We start from the raw sequence: 21,019 nt of genomic DNA, 5'->3' as shown, positions 1-21,019 counted from the left end.
TCCACACAACTTCAAGCTATGAGGGTAATGTGTTAGCTGATGTTTCTGTGTGAAACACTCAAATGAGACTTATACCCTCTGAATGATCTGGACAAAACTAAAGGGGAATATAAAAAGTTGTGACAAAGATTAAAAGCCACTAGAAGCAGAAAGAAATGTTCATTCCCGAATTCATTAGAGAGTAATGGAGCACACTTTTTTGGAGCATGACAAATTGCCTTTAATTTTGTTATTTTATATAACAGTTTAAAGCAATAGTTTTTGAAGTACAGATGAATTGTAATTTACAGAGGTTAATATACTTCCAGAAAACAGTCAAAGCAGACAGAGAAGATGTGAGAAGGAAATTGAGAGACATAGGAATCTATCACGGGAAGATTTAGTATTTCTACTTGTTCAATTTTTTAATTATATGCTTAAATAACCTATAATAAAAGCACAAAAGTAAGAAAAAGCTTTGCAGAGCTTACTTTTAGTATATGTGCTGCCGATGCAAACACTGCAGAGCTTACTTTTAATTCCAGGAATTAAATTTTACAATGTACGTATCATGATGGTGTCACATTTACCTGGAACTTAGTAAATTCCTATTCTCAGGAACTTTTGGACACATGCAAGTAGAAACTCACATTTATATTCACTTAATTCTCTTCTACATTGAAAAAGAGAGATGATTTTATAAGGTAGCAATGTGATGTGTGATTATTTAATCTGCCCTGCCAGGGTCAAATGCTATGGGGGTTGAAACCCACCATAAAATGGCTGATTGGAAAGAAAACTGTTAGAAGCAAAGTCAACAGTAAAATGAGCAACAGACTAATCAATAATATGATTAACATCCTAGATTTCTAGTAGATTGTTAGAAAATAAGAAATTAAAAATTATCATACTGCATCTCTGATCTGGCTGGCCCCCCACACTACCCCCTGACCCCTGCATAAGGTTGCTTCCCTTTACAACAGGAATTAATGGGTCCCAGCTGCGGTAGCATCCCTAGTCTTTCTAAATACATCTCAGTTTTTACATCTGCCTTTAAAATGCCTAGAACACTCCCTAAATTCAGAGCTCTATGTAAATGTCACTTCTATGCATAGTACTTGCTTGATAATGCTAGATAAAACTGTTGCCTCCCAACTGTGCCCACCATCATTTTTTATTTCTTCACCTGCTTTATTTTTCTTCATGGGAGTATTTACTACCCAACCCATTGCAGAGATTTGTTTTCTCATCTATCTTTCTCTTCACTCTAAAATGAAAGGTCTGAGAGGGTAAAAACTTTTCATGTTTAGCTTATTATTATATCCTTAGAACCTAAAAACAAAAGCCTGGCCTTGAGAAGTCTCTGAATAAATATTTGTTGAAAATTGTCTACCTAATCTCATCATTATGATTTTGGTCCCTTTCAGTCTTTATATTTCCCCAGGACCAAATTTAATGTCTTGATAACTATAACAAGGATAACTCACACTCATGAAGTTCTTGCTGTGGACAAAGCATTTGGTGAAGCACTTTGTAAATCTCACTCCCTGTCAGGTTTGTACTAATATCCCCATTGTATAGATAAGAAAATGCTGCCAGAGAGATGGATTCACTTGCCCGCATAATTCCAACTTGCACAAGACCAACTCACTTTAGTTCTGTCTAGTTCTCCCCACTTACTTAGGACACTCTTGTAGCTGCATTGACTCCTATAGTAAACATGTACAAATTCTGCCATTTCCATGTTTCTTTAAGGCTACCTCCTACTCTACAGGCCTAAGTCTCTATGGCACTTTTGTGTGATTTGAAAGGAGCACACTCTCGCTAGGCTGACCAATTAGAAGAAGATGCCTCCACTGGGCAGCCCAGCCCTAGAAGCAGAAGATACCTCTGTGCAAAGGAAAAGTTTCATGGATGGACTCAGAGGGTATTATGCTAAGTTAAATAAGGCAGACAAAGAAAGACAAATGCCATATGATTTCACTTACATGTGGGATCTTAAAAAACAAAACAGATGAACAATAAAAACAAAAACAGACTCATAAATACAGAAAACAGACTGGTGGTTGCGAGAGGGGAGGGGTATGGGGGCATGCGCAAAATAGGTGAAGGGGATTAAGACGTACAGTCTTCCAACTATAAAATAAATAAGTCACAGGGGTGAAAAGTACAGCATAGGGAATATAGTCAATAATATTCTAATAATGTATGGTGACAGACGGTTACTAAACTTATTGCAGGGAGCATCATGTAATGTATAGAATTGTTGAATCACTATATCATACACCTGAAATTGATATAACATTATATGTCAACTAAACTTCAATTAAGGAGAAAAAAAGATTCCTCTTTTCTCCAGGCTGACCTAACTGCTCTCCAAGAAACATGGCCTGGTTAACAAACATGGCTTAGTTAGTGGCACCTGAGTTAGATCTCCGCACCCACCCGCCTCTAGGACTGATGCCTATTTGTACATGGCAGAGATTTACAGCTTGCCATCATCTCCCTTCTCCCCTTGCTTACTCTGCTGTCCTACGTTTACATTTCTGGGGTTTTTTTCTTGACCACTCTAAGCATGCTCCCACCTCAGGGGCTGTGCATTTGCTTCTTCCTTTGCTTAGGACATTTCTTTCCCCAGACATTCTTGTAACCCACTGGGCTCTGTACAAATGCTACTTCTCAAAAAAGCTCTGACTGCCCTATATTAAAGTTATAAAACAATTATTTTTTGCTTTATGCTGCTAAAGTTTTCTTCATATCAGTCGCCACTATTGATATTATACATTAGGTATACATTTATTTTATTATTTTGCAAGAGCCATCCCCATATTGTTTCATATGCAAGGACCCAGTTCCACAATTTTCTTTCTGAACTGGAGTTAACTTATCTATATGGTTGTCTGTGACATGATTTGGCCTTCAATCGTTGCAAATACATCATCTGTGTTGTAAGTTGACCTCCATCCTTTACTCATTAACCTAGGACAGTTGAAATAAAGCAAATACTGGCCTTGGGATCATAAATGTAATGTGTTTAAATACAAGACAGATATGCACATATTATAGAATATGCTTATATTAATTTTAATATCAATATAGAAACAAAATTTAAAGATGCTGATCAATAACTTTTGAAACCTCTACTCCATAAGTCTCTCAACAAAAATATAGACCACACTTTGAAAAATGCTATTTTTCAATGTTTTTATGAAGAATGAGAAAGTAAATGACTAGAACATAGTAAGTGAATAGTAAATGTGAGTCCTTGACTTTGTTCTCTGTAGACCCATATGTCCACCCCCCCACACCCCCACACAAGTCATAATATATACTTACATTTCATTTATCACAGAGTGTATTTCAAGAAAGCCTGGCAATTTTGCCTAAATAATTACAAGCTATGATTAAAATAAATGAATAAAAACAGAGATGTTGTCAGTAAGCTCATATTTTTATTTCTTAGTATTTATCCTAAAGTTGCCAATTCTATAGTTTTCAGTTAGTCAATTGCTGTCTTTAGTTGATTGCTTCTCAGTTTTTCTAGTGAGAACACAAAAATAGGTCATTTGGAATGTCATTAAATCCATTCCTTATTTCTTATATAATAGAGGAAGGCTTTTAAATTTAGTTCAAAATAATTTAAACAAAAGCTAAGAAAATATCTGAAAAATTATCTTCTGCATAGTATATATTTGTATCCAGTGCCCTTAAAAAAATAAAAACTCATTTTTCACAATTTTATAACTATGACAAATGTGATTATAATCTTTTTGTTTTTAGATATGATATAGCCCTTTCTATGGCTTTAAATTTTGGGGAAAAATATGCAGAATTAAAAACATTTGAGAAAGTTTCTAGAAAAATAGCAAGTATACTTAAAGAACTCAAAAATGTTTTGCAGCTGGTTATGGACATTTAAATGACATTATTTCTCATGTTTTCTGCAATCAAAATATCGTTGATTAGATGATTCTGAAATAAATGCCAGTTAGTCAATACTTCCAGGATCTTTTAATTATTTAGAACTAAAATGAGTTTATGACCTCTGGTGCATCTAGTATAGGCTTTGTATTCTCCAGTTTTTGCTATAATCTAAGGCATTGCAAACTACAAACATGAATTATAAAGAGGTAGCTTGGGGGAAAAGAAAAGAGATAAATAGAAATAAGCAAGGGGGCACGTTGGTGGCTCAGTTGGTTAAGTATAGGCTTCAGCTCAGGTCATGATCCCACAGTTTGTGAGTTCGAGCCCTGCATCGGTCTCTGTGCTGACAGCTCAGAGCCTGGAGTCTGCTTTGGATTCTGTGTCTCCCTCTCTCTCTCTGCCCCTCCCTCACTTATGCTCTGTCTTTCTCTGTCTCTCAAAAATAAATAAACATTGAAAAAAAATTTTTAAAGAAAGCAAAGTTCACAGTAGAATATAATTACCAAATTTTCATTTATCTGTTAAATTAAAATATATTCTCCTACCTTCAATTATTACACCAAAACTCTGTGAGAATTTTCCCTTTGCACATAAAATAGATATCCACATTACAATATCATTCATTGTCATGAATAGTAAAGCCAAACTTAGAAATTCTGTCTGACCAGAACTGAAATCTATTATAGCACATATTGTACAGGAACTGAGACAAATACCTAGGAATGAAAATAGAAGGTCTTGGATTCTGTACTGCAGATATAAATCAAACCAGATATTTATCTCTTCTTTTTTTTTTTAACATTTATTTATTTTTGAGACAGAGAGAGACACAGCATGAATGGGGGAGGGGCAGAGAGAGAGGGAGACAAAGAATCGGAAGCAGGCTCCAGGCTCTGAGCCATCACCCCAGAGCCCGACGCGGGGCTTGAACTCGCGGACCACGAGATCGTGACCTGAGCTGAAGTCGGACGCTTAACCGACTGAGCCACCCAGGCGCCCCTATTTATCTCTTCTTTAGCAAGAATAATAGAACCTTTGTTTTCTGATTGAAAAGGTAAATTAGAGCTGCATTCCATTTCTCCACACAGCCAGTAAATAAAACTCTTATTTTAATTATTAAGGATTATACATGTTTTATATTTAATATATATTAAATGTATATTACTTGATATTTTTTTCTGTTACCGATATTATATATTTACATATATGTATTTTGTAGTTACATCTATATTCATTTCTGTAACATAAGATAAGATAGATACTCAAAAACACAGTGGTTTAAATATGACAGGTATTTATTTCAACCTCACATGGTAGTCGAGAGATGTGCAGAGCTGTTAGAATAGCTTAGTGCCACAGAGTTACTCAGGGACACAGCCCCTCTATGTTGTGGCTCCACCATCATCATGGACATTGTCTTTACTTGCAAAGTAGAAGCTGACCACCTCCACATTCCTATTCTATGGGAATGTGAAGGGAAGGAAAAAAAGAAGGCCCAGGAGAAAAGTCCCATTTCCTTTAAGCAGATTAACTTGGACTTGTAGGCATCATTTTCACGTGCACATACTAAATGCAGCCACAAGCCTCACCTATTTGCAAAGCAGACTAAGAAATATCTGTAGCTAGGTGACCCTGTGTCCATTACAACTCCAAGGATTCTATTACCAAATATCTACCATGTGTACATCTATATTCCAAATCAAACTCAAGAATTAGCCGGTGAGATGGAATAAGAGCTTCAGCCACCTGGAAAAATATAACCAGTTTTGAATAAATTCTATACTAAATCCAGAAAGTATAGATTTCATTCTAAAACATGTCTTAAAGTTTTAAACTGCAAGTAAGAAAAGAAATGTTGAGTGCGAGGACATGAAATCTGTGAGGCACCAGACCATTCATTCAAGCTGTTTTTTATTGAGCAGCATGGCAGAGTGGAAATAGCTTTGAACTTTTTCTTGTCTGAAACATGCAGCACCAACAGTGTGGGATTTTGTGAGGGTAACTAGAACTTACCTACAAACTACTTGAGTATATGTATAACATGTATTTATCCAACACAAGGCCTGGTGTATACCAGGAATCTCATGAATGATGAAGACCAGCATTCATGATACTTTAAACAAACATTTATTTAAGAATTGCATTACCAGGGGTGCCTGGGTGGCTCAGTTGGTTGAGCGTCCGACTTCGGCTCGGGTCATGATCTCTTGGTTCATGAGTTCGAGCCCCGCGTTGGGCTCTGTGCTGACAGCTCAGAGCCTGGAGCCTGCTTCAGATTCTGTGTCTCCCTCTGTCTCTGCCCCTTGCCTGCTCACACTCTGTCTCTATCTCTCAAAAATAAATAAACATTAAAAAAATTTTTTTAATTAAAAAAAAAAAGGGTTTCATTACCAGTCATTGGTATTTAGTGATGAAGCACAGACAAAACAAACATCTCAATCCTCAAGGAGAACTCAGATAATTTAGGGAGAGGGCAACTTTAGGGATAAAGCTAATCAGGAAGACAAATAATTTTAATAAAATGGAAAAAAATTGCAATAAATTTAAGCTCATGATGCCATGTGGTCTCAAAGGAAAGTAACTACTCACAAAAATTGTACTGGGGGGGTTGTAAATTCCACCAGCTCTATCAGTACCATACTTTTAAAATACTTACTTGAATTTTTTTAATTTTGACATTTATAGTGAGAAAGTAAAAGTACTAATATTAGTGGTAATATAATTGAATCAGAGATTCAAAGAATCAAGCAAGTGATCAAGATCACTAAAGGTCAGCATTAATCAGACATTCATTGTGCCATATTAGTTTACTCTGTGCTAACTATAAAAGAAAATTTTAAAAAATATATAAAATACATGTTATATATATTAAATGCTGGATAAAGCATCAAAAATAGTGGCTAAAACATGACTTCTCACAGTGGAGGACAAACAGATGTGGTCCAAAAATGGAAGTCATAATGGAGAAAATGAAGAAAAATTAAATTGATAGAAATCAGCATTAAAATATCCCTATTTTATAAAATAGAAAGAAAGTAGTTCACAGTTTCATAGAAATTTATTACAAACACAGCATATCACTGATTCTCTATATCAAAAAGTAAAGGCTTATATTCAACATCTCCTGCCCAGATTTTCAGAAGTTAATAAACCACTCTTGAATCAGCATCAAAATCAACATCTCTATCTGCTGCAAAAGTTCCTTCTAAATTCCTTGCAAAATCATCATCAGTAAATCTGCCATACACTGAAATCAGTTTCTTCTATCTACTAAGAAAGCTAAGGGAAGTAACGTTAACTTTAAGAAATTTTTCAAGAAAGCTAAAAGAACTGTACCTTGTGGTCTAAACCACAGGGTAAAAAGTTATTTTTGACAACAATTTCCACTGTGTATATTCAGCTTTTAGTCTAACTTGTTGTATTAAAATAACACATCAATTATATAATATTCAGTACTTAACCATGGATCACAATAACTAGTTATTTCATCATATAATTTAACTGTTGGGAAATGGAAGAGCCCTTACTGCTCAATTCTTGTATATTTTACTTTTTAAAAAAAATTTTAATGTTTATTTATTTTTTTGAGAGAGACAGAGAATGAGTGGGGGAGGGGCAGAGAGAGAGGGAGACACAGAATCCAAAACAGGCTCCAGGCTCTGAGCTGCCAGCACAGAACCCGACACGGGGCTCGAACTCACAAACCACAAGATCATGACCTGAGCCAAAGTCGGACACTTAAGTCACCCAGGCACCCCTTGTATATTTTACGTTTATAGATATTTTTTACATTAAAAAGAAATATTTTCTATGAATGTACATAAGTATATCTATGATGAATAATTATTGAGTCCTAGGTGGACCAGCATTAGATATTCACTGGCATTAGACCCCATGGATAAAGGGATAAATCTTGTAGACAAAGTTCCAGCTTTCATGGAATTAAGAGTGGTAATGCGAGATAGTCAAGAAACAATGAAACTTAGAATATGCAGAACTGACATCTACATGGCTGAGCAGTCCAGCTCCATCCAGGCCAAAATCCTATGTGCAGTCTTTCAGGTCCAACTGCAGACAATTACCCACAGGTACCACAGCGGTAAGCCACCCCCTGGACATCAGACTTGGTACAGACACTGTCTTGCAGTTTCTAGATGGAGTCGCAGTAGAATAGAGTAGTAGAATTCAGACTCTGTATATATCTGCATTCCTAGTCCAGGAGCCTCCATTCCACAGCCTCCTTAATTGAGGCACTTACAACCTCACCTTATTTGGAGACCTGGAAGACACTTTTCTTCACTCTGACTCAGTCTTCAGTACTTCCCTTCCCTCTCTCCCTGCTCCCTCCACAGTGAGATGACCCTTTCCCACCCTTCTCCCCTTACTCCTTCTGACACTGCTCTTTGTAAGCAAATGGAATAAAGGGGAACTGGCATTTTTAGTCTCTTGCTTATACCATCACCATTCAGTGGTTAAAATTTTGGTTGTTACTTCCATTTTGGCTATCTTAACCAACCACCTAAACACCTGGCAACTCATCTCTTACGCTTAGCTCCTGAGAGCTTGATGCTTTGTTGGTACTGACCCTGTACATGTCTTAAGGAATCTCATCTTTAGAACCACTACCGAGAAGTAAATTAGGCACATCCAGGTTACATCACTCCACCCAAGTCACCCAGCCCAGCCAACAACAGTTTGGGCCAGGGTATGATACCAGCCAGGCAGGCTCCAGGGCCATCACTCTGAATGGTTAAACTCCACATATACAGCCATTCCAGAGAGTGATGGGGCCATGAAAAATACATAACAAGAAGCAAACCACATTACATAGAGAGGCCAGGAAGGGCTCTCTGAACATGTGACTATTGTCTAACAAATGAGTAACATGAAGAACTAAGGCTGAAAAGATAGGGGGGAAGAATGTTCCAGGTACAAAAGTCCATAAAGCCAGAACAAGCCTGGTGTGTTCCAGGTACCGAAGGCAGGCAGATGTGGCTGGAGCCTAGGAGCACACAGTTGGGGTTAGAGACAAGTTTGGAGGGATGGAAGTTCAGTGATAATAGAGGGGGTCCTGATGGTCATGAGAAAGCTTGGCTTTTATTCTAAGTGTAGTGGGAAGTTGTTGGTGAGTTTGAACAAAGGGTGCCATATGATATCTATTTTTAAAAATTTGCACTGCCTGCTGTGAGGAAATAGATTGAGTAGAGAAAAAGTAGAAGTAGGGACATCAATGATATTGGGAAGAGGAGAAGGGAATCTGTACATTTTAGGCAGCAGAAATGCAATGTGCAAAGGCAGAAAGCTGAGGAAAAGTATGGGGACAAATCCTAAACAATGGCTAATTTACTGGGTGCAAGTTGGTAAGTGACTAGTGGGCAGGATGAAAAATGCATTAGCACACATCCAAAATTTCCCCAAACTTTGATAAGGAGTCTGGAATACAAATGGTAGAGGTCCATTGATTTTTAAAAGAAAAGTAGAAATTTCTCATTCACCAAATCAAATCTACCTCTTAGAAAGGGACATAGAAAACAAGACTCTACAGGCAAAGGGTAGATCATACCCCTAAGTGCCCAGAGCAGTCTTACAGTTAACTCCTTATAAACTATGTTATCATCCTTACCAGAACATCTGAAGGTACTCAAGACCACTGGCAGGTCTCCTCCACCCAGGTAACCACCCAATCCTGACTTGACCTGGCACGATACTAAGAGTGGGTGGAGTGTGTCATGTATATGGCTGCCCTTAAAATGAGAGTCTAGCTTTCCTAAGGCATACTTTAGACGCTTGTGCCTGTGGAATTTCAAGTTCATTCCTAATCCCTACCATCTTTGTATAGACCCTATAATAAGGTCTCTGTCTTGATTTCGCAATTGCATTTGCTTCTTCTACCAGGATGGAAGTCTGTTGCAAACTCCAGATAGCAAGGACAAGCTCTGGCCTCTGACCTCCCTCTCAGAGGGCTAGATTCTGCAGGTGAATATCCCCATTTTGTTGGAAACCCTGATTCAAAAATCACTGTGAAATCACAGTGCTGTCTATCCCTAACTACAAGTGCCTGTTCACTGTCTGGATACTCTAGTTATTTTGTACTGTTCAGCCCCAGGTCAGTCTCTTTATACAGCCCTATTTCTCTGTCAGTATCCCAGGTATATTCTCACATATACGTGAGAGAGGGAATTCCCTCTCCTTGTGACCGACCTGTGAGTACCAACATTTTAAACAGCCACCCTTCTCAGTCCATTATATTAACCTGATAACTTTGAAGAACAAGGCTCTTAAGAAGGTGCAACCAAGAATCCATTCCATTTCCTGGACAGTTTAAGATTTTTAGATACCACAGACCTTATTACTGCTGACTAGTTTATGTTGACATACTTTAAAATAATATCTCCAACTAAACATGAGAAAAAACATCAGAGGTCACCTGGGTGGCTCAGTCGTTCAGCGTCTGACTTCAGTTCAGGTCATGATCTCACAGTTTGTGAGTTCAAGTCCCACATTGGGTGAGCTCAAGCCCCACTTCCAGTAAAAACAGGAGCCCTGGGTGAACCCCACTTCTCTCTCTCTCTCTCTCTCTCTCTCTCTCTCTCTCTGCCCTTTCCTTCTCTAAAAGAAGAAGAAGAAGAAGAAAGAGAAGGAGGAGGAGGAGGAGGAGGAGGAGGAGGAGGAGGAGGAGAAGAAGAAGAAGAAAGAAAGAAAGAAAGAAAGAAAGAAAGAAAGAAAGAAAGAAAGAAAGAAAGAAAGAAAGAAAAGAGAAAAGATAGAAAATTCCAGTTGAGGGACATTTTACAAAATACCTGACCAGTACTCTTCAAAATTATCAAGATCATTAAAAATAAGGAAAATCTTAGAAACTGCTCACAACCAAGAGGATCCTAGGGAGTCATGGCAACTAAATGTAATATGGTATCCTGGATGGGATTCTGGAACAGAAAAATGACATTATGGAAAAACCGAGGAAATGTGAATAAAGGATGTACTTTAGTTAATAATAATTATCGATACTGGTTCATTAGGACACATATAATATGGCTACTATAAAATGTTAGTAGAACTAGACATAGGTTATATAGGCATACTCTGTGCTAGCTTTGCAATAATTCTGTAAATCTAAACCTGTTTTGAAATTAAGTTTTTAAAAAATAAGCATCATAATATGGTAATGGTCATATATTTGAAAAATGTATATTGCTTTATTCCAGAAATTATGCTCCTTGCCATAACTTTTCATATCTCCTTTCTTTTTTTTAATTACATTCAACTCCCCTTTTTAAAAGATATATAAAGATCTTCCCTTTTTTCCTGAGCATACTGATGAGGTTATTTAAGGTCAGGTTATCTATAAATATTAGGAATGGCTTCACTCAGAGTTGAAAGGAGAAGCTTCTTTGGGAGTTGAGAGAACACTTAAAATCATTTTTGGTTAATTATTTATTCCTGAAGTTTCTTATTCTTCCTTTTGTATATTGATTTGCATGCGCAGAAGCAAATATCTTGAATGCTTTATAAAGGTTTCATTATGCTTCCTATCTGTGTCTTCAGAATGCATCTTTTCAATTGACCCATTTTCCATCATCTAAACCCTGATAGAGAGAATATAATGCCCTCCCTTCAGCATTAATGATGATGGTGCACATGGCAGACTTAGGAAAAATAGAAGTTCCACCAATTAGCAGCTTTTTAACCTTGAACAAGCTCTGAAGCTTAGCTTCCTTCATCTTTACAACACAGTAAGACTAGTAATTAAAAATATGGTAAGGATTAAATGAGATACTGCATTTCAAGTTGCTTAGGACTTACCACATAATAAGGTCTATAAATAGTAGCTATTGTTTTTAGGGCTGTGATCTCCCAAGAACCCATGTGTGACAGAGAAGGCAAACCACCTATGGTGAAGCAGGAAACATGGCTGTGCCAAGGGCCAGGTCCTCCTAAGACTGGGACAGCAGAGTGAGAAGATAGAGAAAAGGCTCTATGTTGTTAAGGGGATGATGATAATGTGCAAAGTGAAGGAAGCAGATAGAAAGGTAAGCAGTCTGGCTTTTCCTATGGTTTTATAATGGCTCTGCAACGCACAGTGACTACTTCCAGGTCATTACCTCTTCATATGTGTGAAAAGGTCACCAAAGTTATGGTTTTGAATTTAAGAGAGTTTAATTATTGTTGAAGACCACTCCAGCTTCTGGGGGAGACAGAAGGGAGAAAGAAAATGTCATTATCTTACCCATACTTACCTCTGGAGACCACACCAAAAAAAAGTAGTGCTGTATAATATTCAGTAAATAAGTATTTGTTGAATAAATGTATATATACACAAATTTATATATGTATGTAAATTTTTTATTGAACATTGCATATGTGATAAGCATTTTATATACCTTGTTTACTGCTCACTACAAACCACTGAGATAGATTTGCATTACCTCATTTTAGATAAAATATAACAAGAAATTCTAGAGCATGCCCACTCAACTAGGAAAAGTGATCAGATGCCAGGTCTCCAACTCCAGATAAATATTGGAATATTTATTCCTTTTGCAAGCACTAGAGCCATACTAGTTCACAACATGTAATCCCTGCCCTCAAGGAGCTGACAGTTCAGTGGGAAATACAGACAGGGTAAGTGCAGTGCAGGTCCAATGAGATCACACAGGCAGAGGTTTTAACCCAGAGACACTCAGTATTCATGGCTCACATCACCGAGCAAAGCATGTGTCCCACTTGGTTCAGATATGTGAGATCCTTAACAGCAGGGATAGTATCTTATCCTTGACTTCTGCTGCAGTCTAGGTAGTGGTTTAGCACATGAGAGTATGTGCACTGTACCTAAGCAGTTTCTTAATGCCATGTCAGGTATGCTGTGGCTTGGTTTTCTCATCTGTTGTGGAGAGATGCTAATAATCACACTACCTCATAGGAAAGTATCTTTAGGAAGCTCTACTTGGAATAGTGCCTGTCATGTAAGTACCCAAATATGTGTTTGACTCTTTACTCTTCACAGTTAGCACTATGCCTTGCAACAGTAGGCACTCAGTTAATGTTTTTAAGTCACTGTAGAGATTGTGGAAACTTTTAATATATTTTAGACACTCTGTAAATAAATTCAGACCTAATGGGGTAAAAAGCCAATGTGGCATAAAGTGATTCAAATCAGCAAATACAGACATACATACATACGTACGTACGTACGTACATACATACATAAAATCTCTTTTCTACTAGGGCCAGCAGGTGGGTGTGGAAATTAGACAACTTTCAAAGGTATATACATGGCAGGCTTTTATCATGATTAAGTCAACCAGTCTTCTTTTGATTTCTTTATCTATATTTCTATTCCTTCTGCTGCCTCTACCAATATAGTCTTAACCTTCTCCTCAGCTTGTGGAATTATCAAGAAAATTATCTGTCTATTGGATAGGGATGGAGTAGGTGGTAATGGTGGGTCTTCCCTGAGCCAGATCATTGCCTTGGATACATGCAAAAAGTTCCAGACCTGCTAATTGTCCCTTAACTTCTCCATGGAATGAATCCTTTTATACTTACTTTCCTAATATGTGCTACAATAGAAGGGATTAAGAGAAATGAAGCATAATATGGGAAATAGTATCAAGATAAGACCCATCTGAAATTAGTAGTTTCGTTAGAATAGCAAGTGACAGAAGATTCTTAGAAATTACCTATTTACAGGGGCACCTGGGTGGCTCAGTTGATTAAGTGTCCAGCTCTTGGTTTTGGCTCAGGTCATGATCTCACAATTCATGGGTTTAAGCCCTGCATGAGGGCAGTGCAGAGCCTGCTTGGTATTATCTGTTTCCTCTCTTTCTCTACCCCTCCCTGCTCGCTCTATCTCTCTCAGAAATAAACAAACAAACTTTTAAAAATTTTTAAAAAAGAAATTACTTATTTACAAGATTTCTTATAAGTTACCAGATTAATTACAAATTACTTAGAAGACTAATTCCTAAACCTCCTTATTCTAATACCTTCCCTGAGAAGAAACTAAAAACATGTTAACATCATCACTGCGGTAACAATTCAGAATTTTTGAAAGTGAACCTAGAGGTAATAACAATAGCAGAAATGAATAAATAATATTTTTAAAGAAAAAAAATGCTTTCCTTTTCTACCGTGACCCAAACTGTAATTTCATGTCTGAGGCTCATAAAACTAATCATGATGAATTCATTTAGCATGATTATGGGGTGCAGAACAGCTCTTCAGATGGAATTTTGTTCTATCATAATTTTGTTCCAGAGCACTGTATCATTAAAGTGAAATATTAATGATATTTTTATTATAACTGTCAAGAAAATTATGGACAGGATTCCAAAAACATAAAAGCTTGGAATTGTTTTAGAAACCTACATTTTTTTCAAATGTACTGTTCAAAGACATTCAGCTTCTTAGGAAAATAATGTATAACAACTCTCATTTATCATAGGTATTTATTATTCCAAAATCACATAAATACTTGGCTGAACCAGAAAGCAGCAGTAAAATAATTTACATAAAAGATTAATTACAATAGACTATTTCCCTTTAGAACAATTCTAAGGGAACACGTTGTGTTGGTGTTCATTTAAGTTAGAATTTTCACTTCTTTAAAAAAAGGAATACTTTTTTCACAACTATATCTGCCCTGAGAAAAAAGATACTTTCAAATCACAGTTCTTTGGGGGATATTAAAGTAGTGTTTTTGGCTCCCAAAATGACTATGTGTAACCTAAACCACGAAAATGTGTCTTGTTTTAAATTCCCATGGACAAAATTAGTATGAGTCCTGAACCACTGTTTCCTGTGGAAAATACTAGCCCACTGCTGGGAATAAGTTTTCCCCTAAAAACTTGCTGTTATTATAGAACAGTTTTGACAACAGTACTGATAGTAGTAAAGGATTTGGGGGTTTCATTTGTCGATTATTATGCATCACTACAAAGTTCAGCAAACTCTTATCATCTTAGATTTTGAACAAAATTTATTCAAGAATATATTTCAATAAGAATAGACTAAGGAAAGCTTGTGGTAAATATTTCTATCTTTCTCTTTGTATTTCTTTTGTCTTTCTTTCTAATAGTAAAATAGATTGATCCAGTAGGTAGATTCAGGAGTTCTGCCTTCTTAAATGACGAAGCTTCTCTCTGGGAGAGAAAATAAGTGTAGAACCTAGAAGGAAAACATATACCTGTCAATAAAGTCAAACTTTGTTAGTTTAAATAATCTTTATTTACCCTTTACTTTATCTGATAACACAAAAGTCCAGAATATAGTTGGGATCAGAAAGAGAAAAGTATCTTAGTTGGCACAAAATTATTTTATTTAATTTCACGTATTGCATTCAAAAGAGACCTTTTTAGGAGTTTGATCATAATATTCTTCACTCTGTTTACAAACACAGATCAAATTGTCTTGGTTATCATCTCCAGGCTGTGGAGAATCCAAAAAGTGGTCGGTGACAGTCTTCCTATTGCCCAGGGAAGTAGAAAAGACAAAAACTATTAACCAAAAAAAAAAAAAAAAAAAAATTCCTCAAACTTAAAAAAAAAAAAAGAGCAATGGAGGATCCAGTTATTGTGAACTTTCTTAGTTCACGGGAAATCAATTTTCTACTTAACTGTATAATATGGTATTCGAATATTGTCAAGAATTTTGCTCAGTATCTCAATTGAAGAAAACATGAGGTGATAATCTGAGATGATTAAGTTTCTATATTACTTGATTCTATTGAAGGTAACACTTCAAGTCCTAGACTAAATAGTTTTAAAAACAACCTAGAAGGGGCATCTGGGAGGCTCAGTCAGTTAAGCGTCTGACTTCAGCTCAGGTCATGATCTTGCAGTTCGTGGGTTCAAGCCCCACAGCTGGCTCTATACTGACAGCATGGAGCCGGGAGCCTGCTTCGGGTTCTGTGTCCCTCTCTTTATCTACCCCTCCCCTGCTCACACTCTTGTCTCTTCTCTCTCTAAAAAATAAATAAACACAATGAATGAATGAATGAATGAATACATACATACATACATACATACATAAAATACATACATACATAAAATTTTAAAAAGAATAAAAATATAACCTAGAAGCATTGTAGAGGGGTACAAAACAGACTCTGGAGAGAAACTGAAACTTAGAAAAATGGACCACAAGAAGTAAGTTGCCTGTTTTTATGGTATTTAGCATTTAAATACTGTTGGAAAACCTTGCAGCCTTTCTTGCCTGAAGGTTCAGAAGATACAGTATAGGGAAAAAAGAAATCTTGGAAAATGAGAAGGAAATCCCAGAAAAGAGAGCTTTAGAGAAGTGGTTTTAAATTTTGTTTATGAATTTACCCATTTATGTGACTGCCTGGTGAACTGTTATTCATGCATAAGAAAGATTGAAAGCAGTCTAACTTAAGTTTTTGTTTGGTTTTGTTTTGTTTTGTTTTGTTTTTAGTGAACTGATAATTGAGTTTTCACCTACAAAATAAAGTTTGTAGTTTGGGACCTAACAGTTTAATTGCCCACTAAGACAAAGACCTGAGTACTCTTTGGATGAATATGTAACAAAATACAAAGTCCCCAGAATATAAGAGTCACAATGTCTGTGATATAATCTAAAGTTATTTGACAACAGATGATATAGGAAAGTGTGACCCATTCTCAAAAAGAAAGATAACCCTGAGATGACCCAGATTTTGGAATTATCAGGAATGGTATTCTAAATAGCCTTACAACTATGTTCAATGAAGTAAAGGAAAATATGCTTGAAATGAAGAAATCCTTACAGAAAAAAAGAAAAAAAATACTTGAAGTGGAAATTCTAGAACTAAAAAACAATATCTGAAATAAAATATTAACTGGATCAAATTAATAACAGAATGAAGATGACAGAAGACTTAGTGAAATGATATATTAATAGATAATGTTCAACCTGAAGACTACAGAAAAATTTTAAAAAAGAAAATTAGAGAACCTCAGTGATTATGATATATTAACTGATCCAATATATGTGTAATCGGAGTCACGGAAGAAAAAGAATGTGACAGAACAACTATTTGAAGATTGAATCACTAAAATTTTTTTCCAAACTGGAGGAAAAACAGATTTACAGATAAGGAAATTAAACAAATCACAATCAGGAAAAATACAAAGAAAACTATGCCCCAAAATAAGATTATCAACCCACTGAAAACTAAAGACAAAGAGAACATCTTGAAAGTCATCAGAGGAAAATAATACCCTCCGTGTAGGCAAACAACTATTTGAAAAATTCCTGACTTTTTATAAAAAAGTGTAGAAGCCAGAAGAAAGTGAAATAAATATCTTTAAAGTGATAAATGGAAAAAAATGGCAATCCAAAATTCTTTATCAAGTGATAATATTCTTTAAGAATGACAGTAAACAAAGACATTTTCATATGAAAGTAAACACACACATGATCAGACACACACAAACTGTGACCAACCAACTTGTGTTATAGAAAATGTGAAAAATGTCATGCTGAAAGAAAATGATGGAAATTTGGATCAGCAGGAAGGAAATAAAAACATCAGAAGTGCTAAATGTCTTCAAAATAGAAAAGAATATTTTTCTTTTCATTTCTTTAGCATACATAGAGCTATTTAAAGAAAAGGCATAAAATTATTTTGTGTATTTGTAATGCATGCAAGACAACTATAAGATAAACAAGGGCAGGAGAAAATGGACCCTGCATGTTTTCTACATTTCTTCTTGAAGTGTTACAATATTAATTCTAAGTGGATATGTTGCAACCCTTAGAGCAACCACTAAAGCAAATAATACAAATAGTTGTAGCTAAACAAAACAATAGATATATTAAAATTTAATTCCTTAAAAAATAACAAATAATCCAAAAGAAAGCAGCAGAAGTACAGATGGACTTAAAACAGACCTAAATCAAATTATATCAGTAATTGCATTAAATTTATTATGGAATAAACACCCTAAATTTTCAAAATAAAATTTTGAGAAAACAAAGAGGACATGAAACAAAATTATATGTTTTTTAAATACCCCAAATAAAAATAGAACAAATATATTAATTTTGCCACTTAAAGTAGCCCTTTATATCTCTGAGAATATGACAATATAAAATAATTCATTTTCCTTTGTTGTTGAATAAATAATTATATTCTTTATTATATGGAGAATCTTTTCAAGGAAATCTCTCTTATTTTCTTATTTTGCCTTCATTGAAGCATTTTCTTTTTTTTAATGTTTATTTTGTTTATTTTAAGAGAAACCGAGAGCAGGGGAGGGGCAGAGAGAGAGAGGGAGAGAGAGAGAATCCCAAGCAGGCTCCATTCTGTCAGCTAGGAGCCTGACACAGGGCCCTATCTCATGAACTATGAGATCATGACCTAAACTGAAATTAATTGACTGAGCCACTGAGGCACCCCTCATTGAAACATTTTCTTAAATAGATTTTATTCCAAAATTACTTTCAGTGCAAAATGGCATGTATAATGTGATCTGTTGTCCTATAATACGTGTATTAGAACATTTTCTGAATATCTTTATATGTCTGTAGCATCTGTAGTGGTGTCCCTTTTTTATAACTGAGGATGGTTATTTGTGCCTATTAGTTTTTTTCTTTTTAAGCCTTGCTTGGGCTTTAGCAATCTTATTAATCTTCTTAAAAAAAAAGAGCTTTTTTGTGCTCTTTAATGTACACCTGCTTTTTATTTCATCAATTTATACGTTTATCTTCATTATTTTCTCTTTTTTTATGTTTATTTATTTATTTTGAGAGAGACAGAGAGCATGAGCAGGGAAGGAGCAGAGAGGGAGAGAGAGAGAGAGAGAGAGAGAGAGAAAATGAATCCCAGCCAGGCTCTTCCTGCAAGCACAGAGCCTGACATGGGGCTCAATCCCAAGAACCATGAGATCCTGACCTAGGCCAAAACCAAGAGACAGATGTTTAATTGGCTAAGCCACCCAGGCACCCTATCTTCATTCCTTTCTTTCTTCTGTTTTTTTTGTTTGTTTGTTTTTTAGTTTTGTCTTTAGTTTTAATTTTTGTGAGGAGTGCAATTATTTTTCTGTTTTTTTCCTGATTTTGATCCATCCTCATGGATGCTTAGATAATTTATTTTGGTCTGTAAGTTTTCCTCTAAGCTATATCCTGCATGTCCTGATGTTATATTTTTATTTCGTTCAGCTCAAAATATTTCACTGTGATTTTTTTCTCTGCCCAAGGGGTTATTTAAAAGTGCACTGCTTGATTTTCAAATCTTCCTCTGTTGCTTGAGTACATACTTTGTTTTATTTTAGGACTTCAGAAATTGTTGAAATTTACATTTTATTGCTCACCCTTTTTTATATGAAATTCAACAAAGTCAAAAGTTAAATACTATTTTAGAAACTGTGCCATAATATACAGATCTTAGAATAGTTTAAGTTTTTTTTTCATTTATTTATTTTTGAGAGAGAGAGAGCACAAGTGGGGAGGGTCAGAGACAGAAGGAGACAGAATCCAAAGCAGGCTCCAGGCTCTGAGCTGTCAGCACAGAACCTGATGTGGGGCTCAAACTCACAAACAGTGAGATCATGACCTGAGCCGAAGTCGGACGCTTAACCAACTGAGCCACCAGGCTCCCCAAGATCTTAGAATAGTTGAAAGCTGATCAACTCCCTGTACATTTATGATATTCTTTTCATTATTTTAGTTTTCTTTTCTACCCTACAAACTAGATTTTATTCATGTTTTATATAGGAATGTTTGTTAAGGCTACATATATATTAGCCATTTTATTTGCTCATCATTTATTCTTGCATTTGTGGCTGTCATGCTGGGCACTTATTTTCTTTCTTAATTTATATTCTATAAAATTCCTTTAGCTCAAGTAATTGGTAGTGAACCCTCTCTGTTTTATTAATCTGAAGATATTAATAATATCTGCACTGCTTTGGAGCAGACAGACATTTCTTACACAGAACTGAAGAGGTACTAACCATAAACGATACAATGAATAAATGTGATATCAGTAGAATTAGAAACTTTATCCACAGTTTATCAAAAGACACCACTGAATAAAAACACGGACAACAGCATGCATGAGAAAACTTTGCAAAGGGCTTTCCTACTAGTGAAACCCAAACTAAAATGATTACTTTTAAGAGTGAGGGAGAATAAAAGTAAGTAATCAGAATAGAAAGAAGGCTTCTCTTAATATACCTCGCTGTGTAATTATACTTGGGAATTGTAAAAAATATTGACATATTCCAAAACAAATATAAATAATAAAAAAAACCCAAAAACTGAAAACAAATGGAAATAAATGAGCTTAACCATCTATGAAGTTGATGTCATAACCATACAGAAAGAATTATTTTGTATGTCTTGGGAACACAGTATCTTGACTGTAGATCCTTGAGAGACTAGATTCTGGGAACAAATAGAGCTATAAAGAAATCTTAAACTTCACTAGTTTTGAAGAATTTTATATGTAGTAGGATAAAGTTAATAAATAATTATGCTAATGTTAAGAATGTTAAGAACAAAGATTTATAAAATATTTTAAACAATCTAAGTGTCCATCAGTAGATGGACAATTATAATTAGTAATAATAATAAAATACAAGTGACTTAGTATTAGTTCGTTATAATTACACATAAAATATAGAGGAATCTTAGAAACATCATATTGAATGAATAAAAATCTCAAGACTCAAAAGATGTATACAATAAAATGCCATTTTTATAAAAGTTGAAAACAAAAACAAAACCGTTGAGTCACGTTCTGAGATGGCCTCCAGTGATCTTCAGCTCCTGGTATTCATGCTCCTATAATCCTGTTCCCTGGGTGGGGGTTGAAATTACTGACCTGCATCTAGTAAGTACAATGTAGCTGAGGTGATAGGTTTTCAGTCCTCAGATTAAGTTACCTAAGGCCTGTGGCTTCTGTCTTGTGTGCTCTCATTTACTCACTGCTTGCTATTATGGGTTGAATTGTGTACCCTGCAAAAAATTGAAATCCTAACCCCCAGGATTTCAGAATGTGACCTTATTTGGAAACAGGATCATTGTAGATGTAACTAGTTAAGAGAAAATCACATTGGAGTAGGGTGGGCCCTTCATCCAAAAGATGGTCATGTGAAGACAGAGACCCACAGGG

The sequence above is a fragment of the Prionailurus bengalensis genome, chromosome B4 (genome assembly GCF_016509475.1).
Source record: "Prionailurus bengalensis isolate Pbe53 chromosome B4, Fcat_Pben_1.1_paternal_pri, whole genome shotgun sequence".
Taxonomy (NCBI): domain Eukaryota; kingdom Metazoa; phylum Chordata; class Mammalia; order Carnivora; family Felidae; genus Prionailurus; species Prionailurus bengalensis.
Note: the sequence above shows the minus strand (reverse complement) of the source record.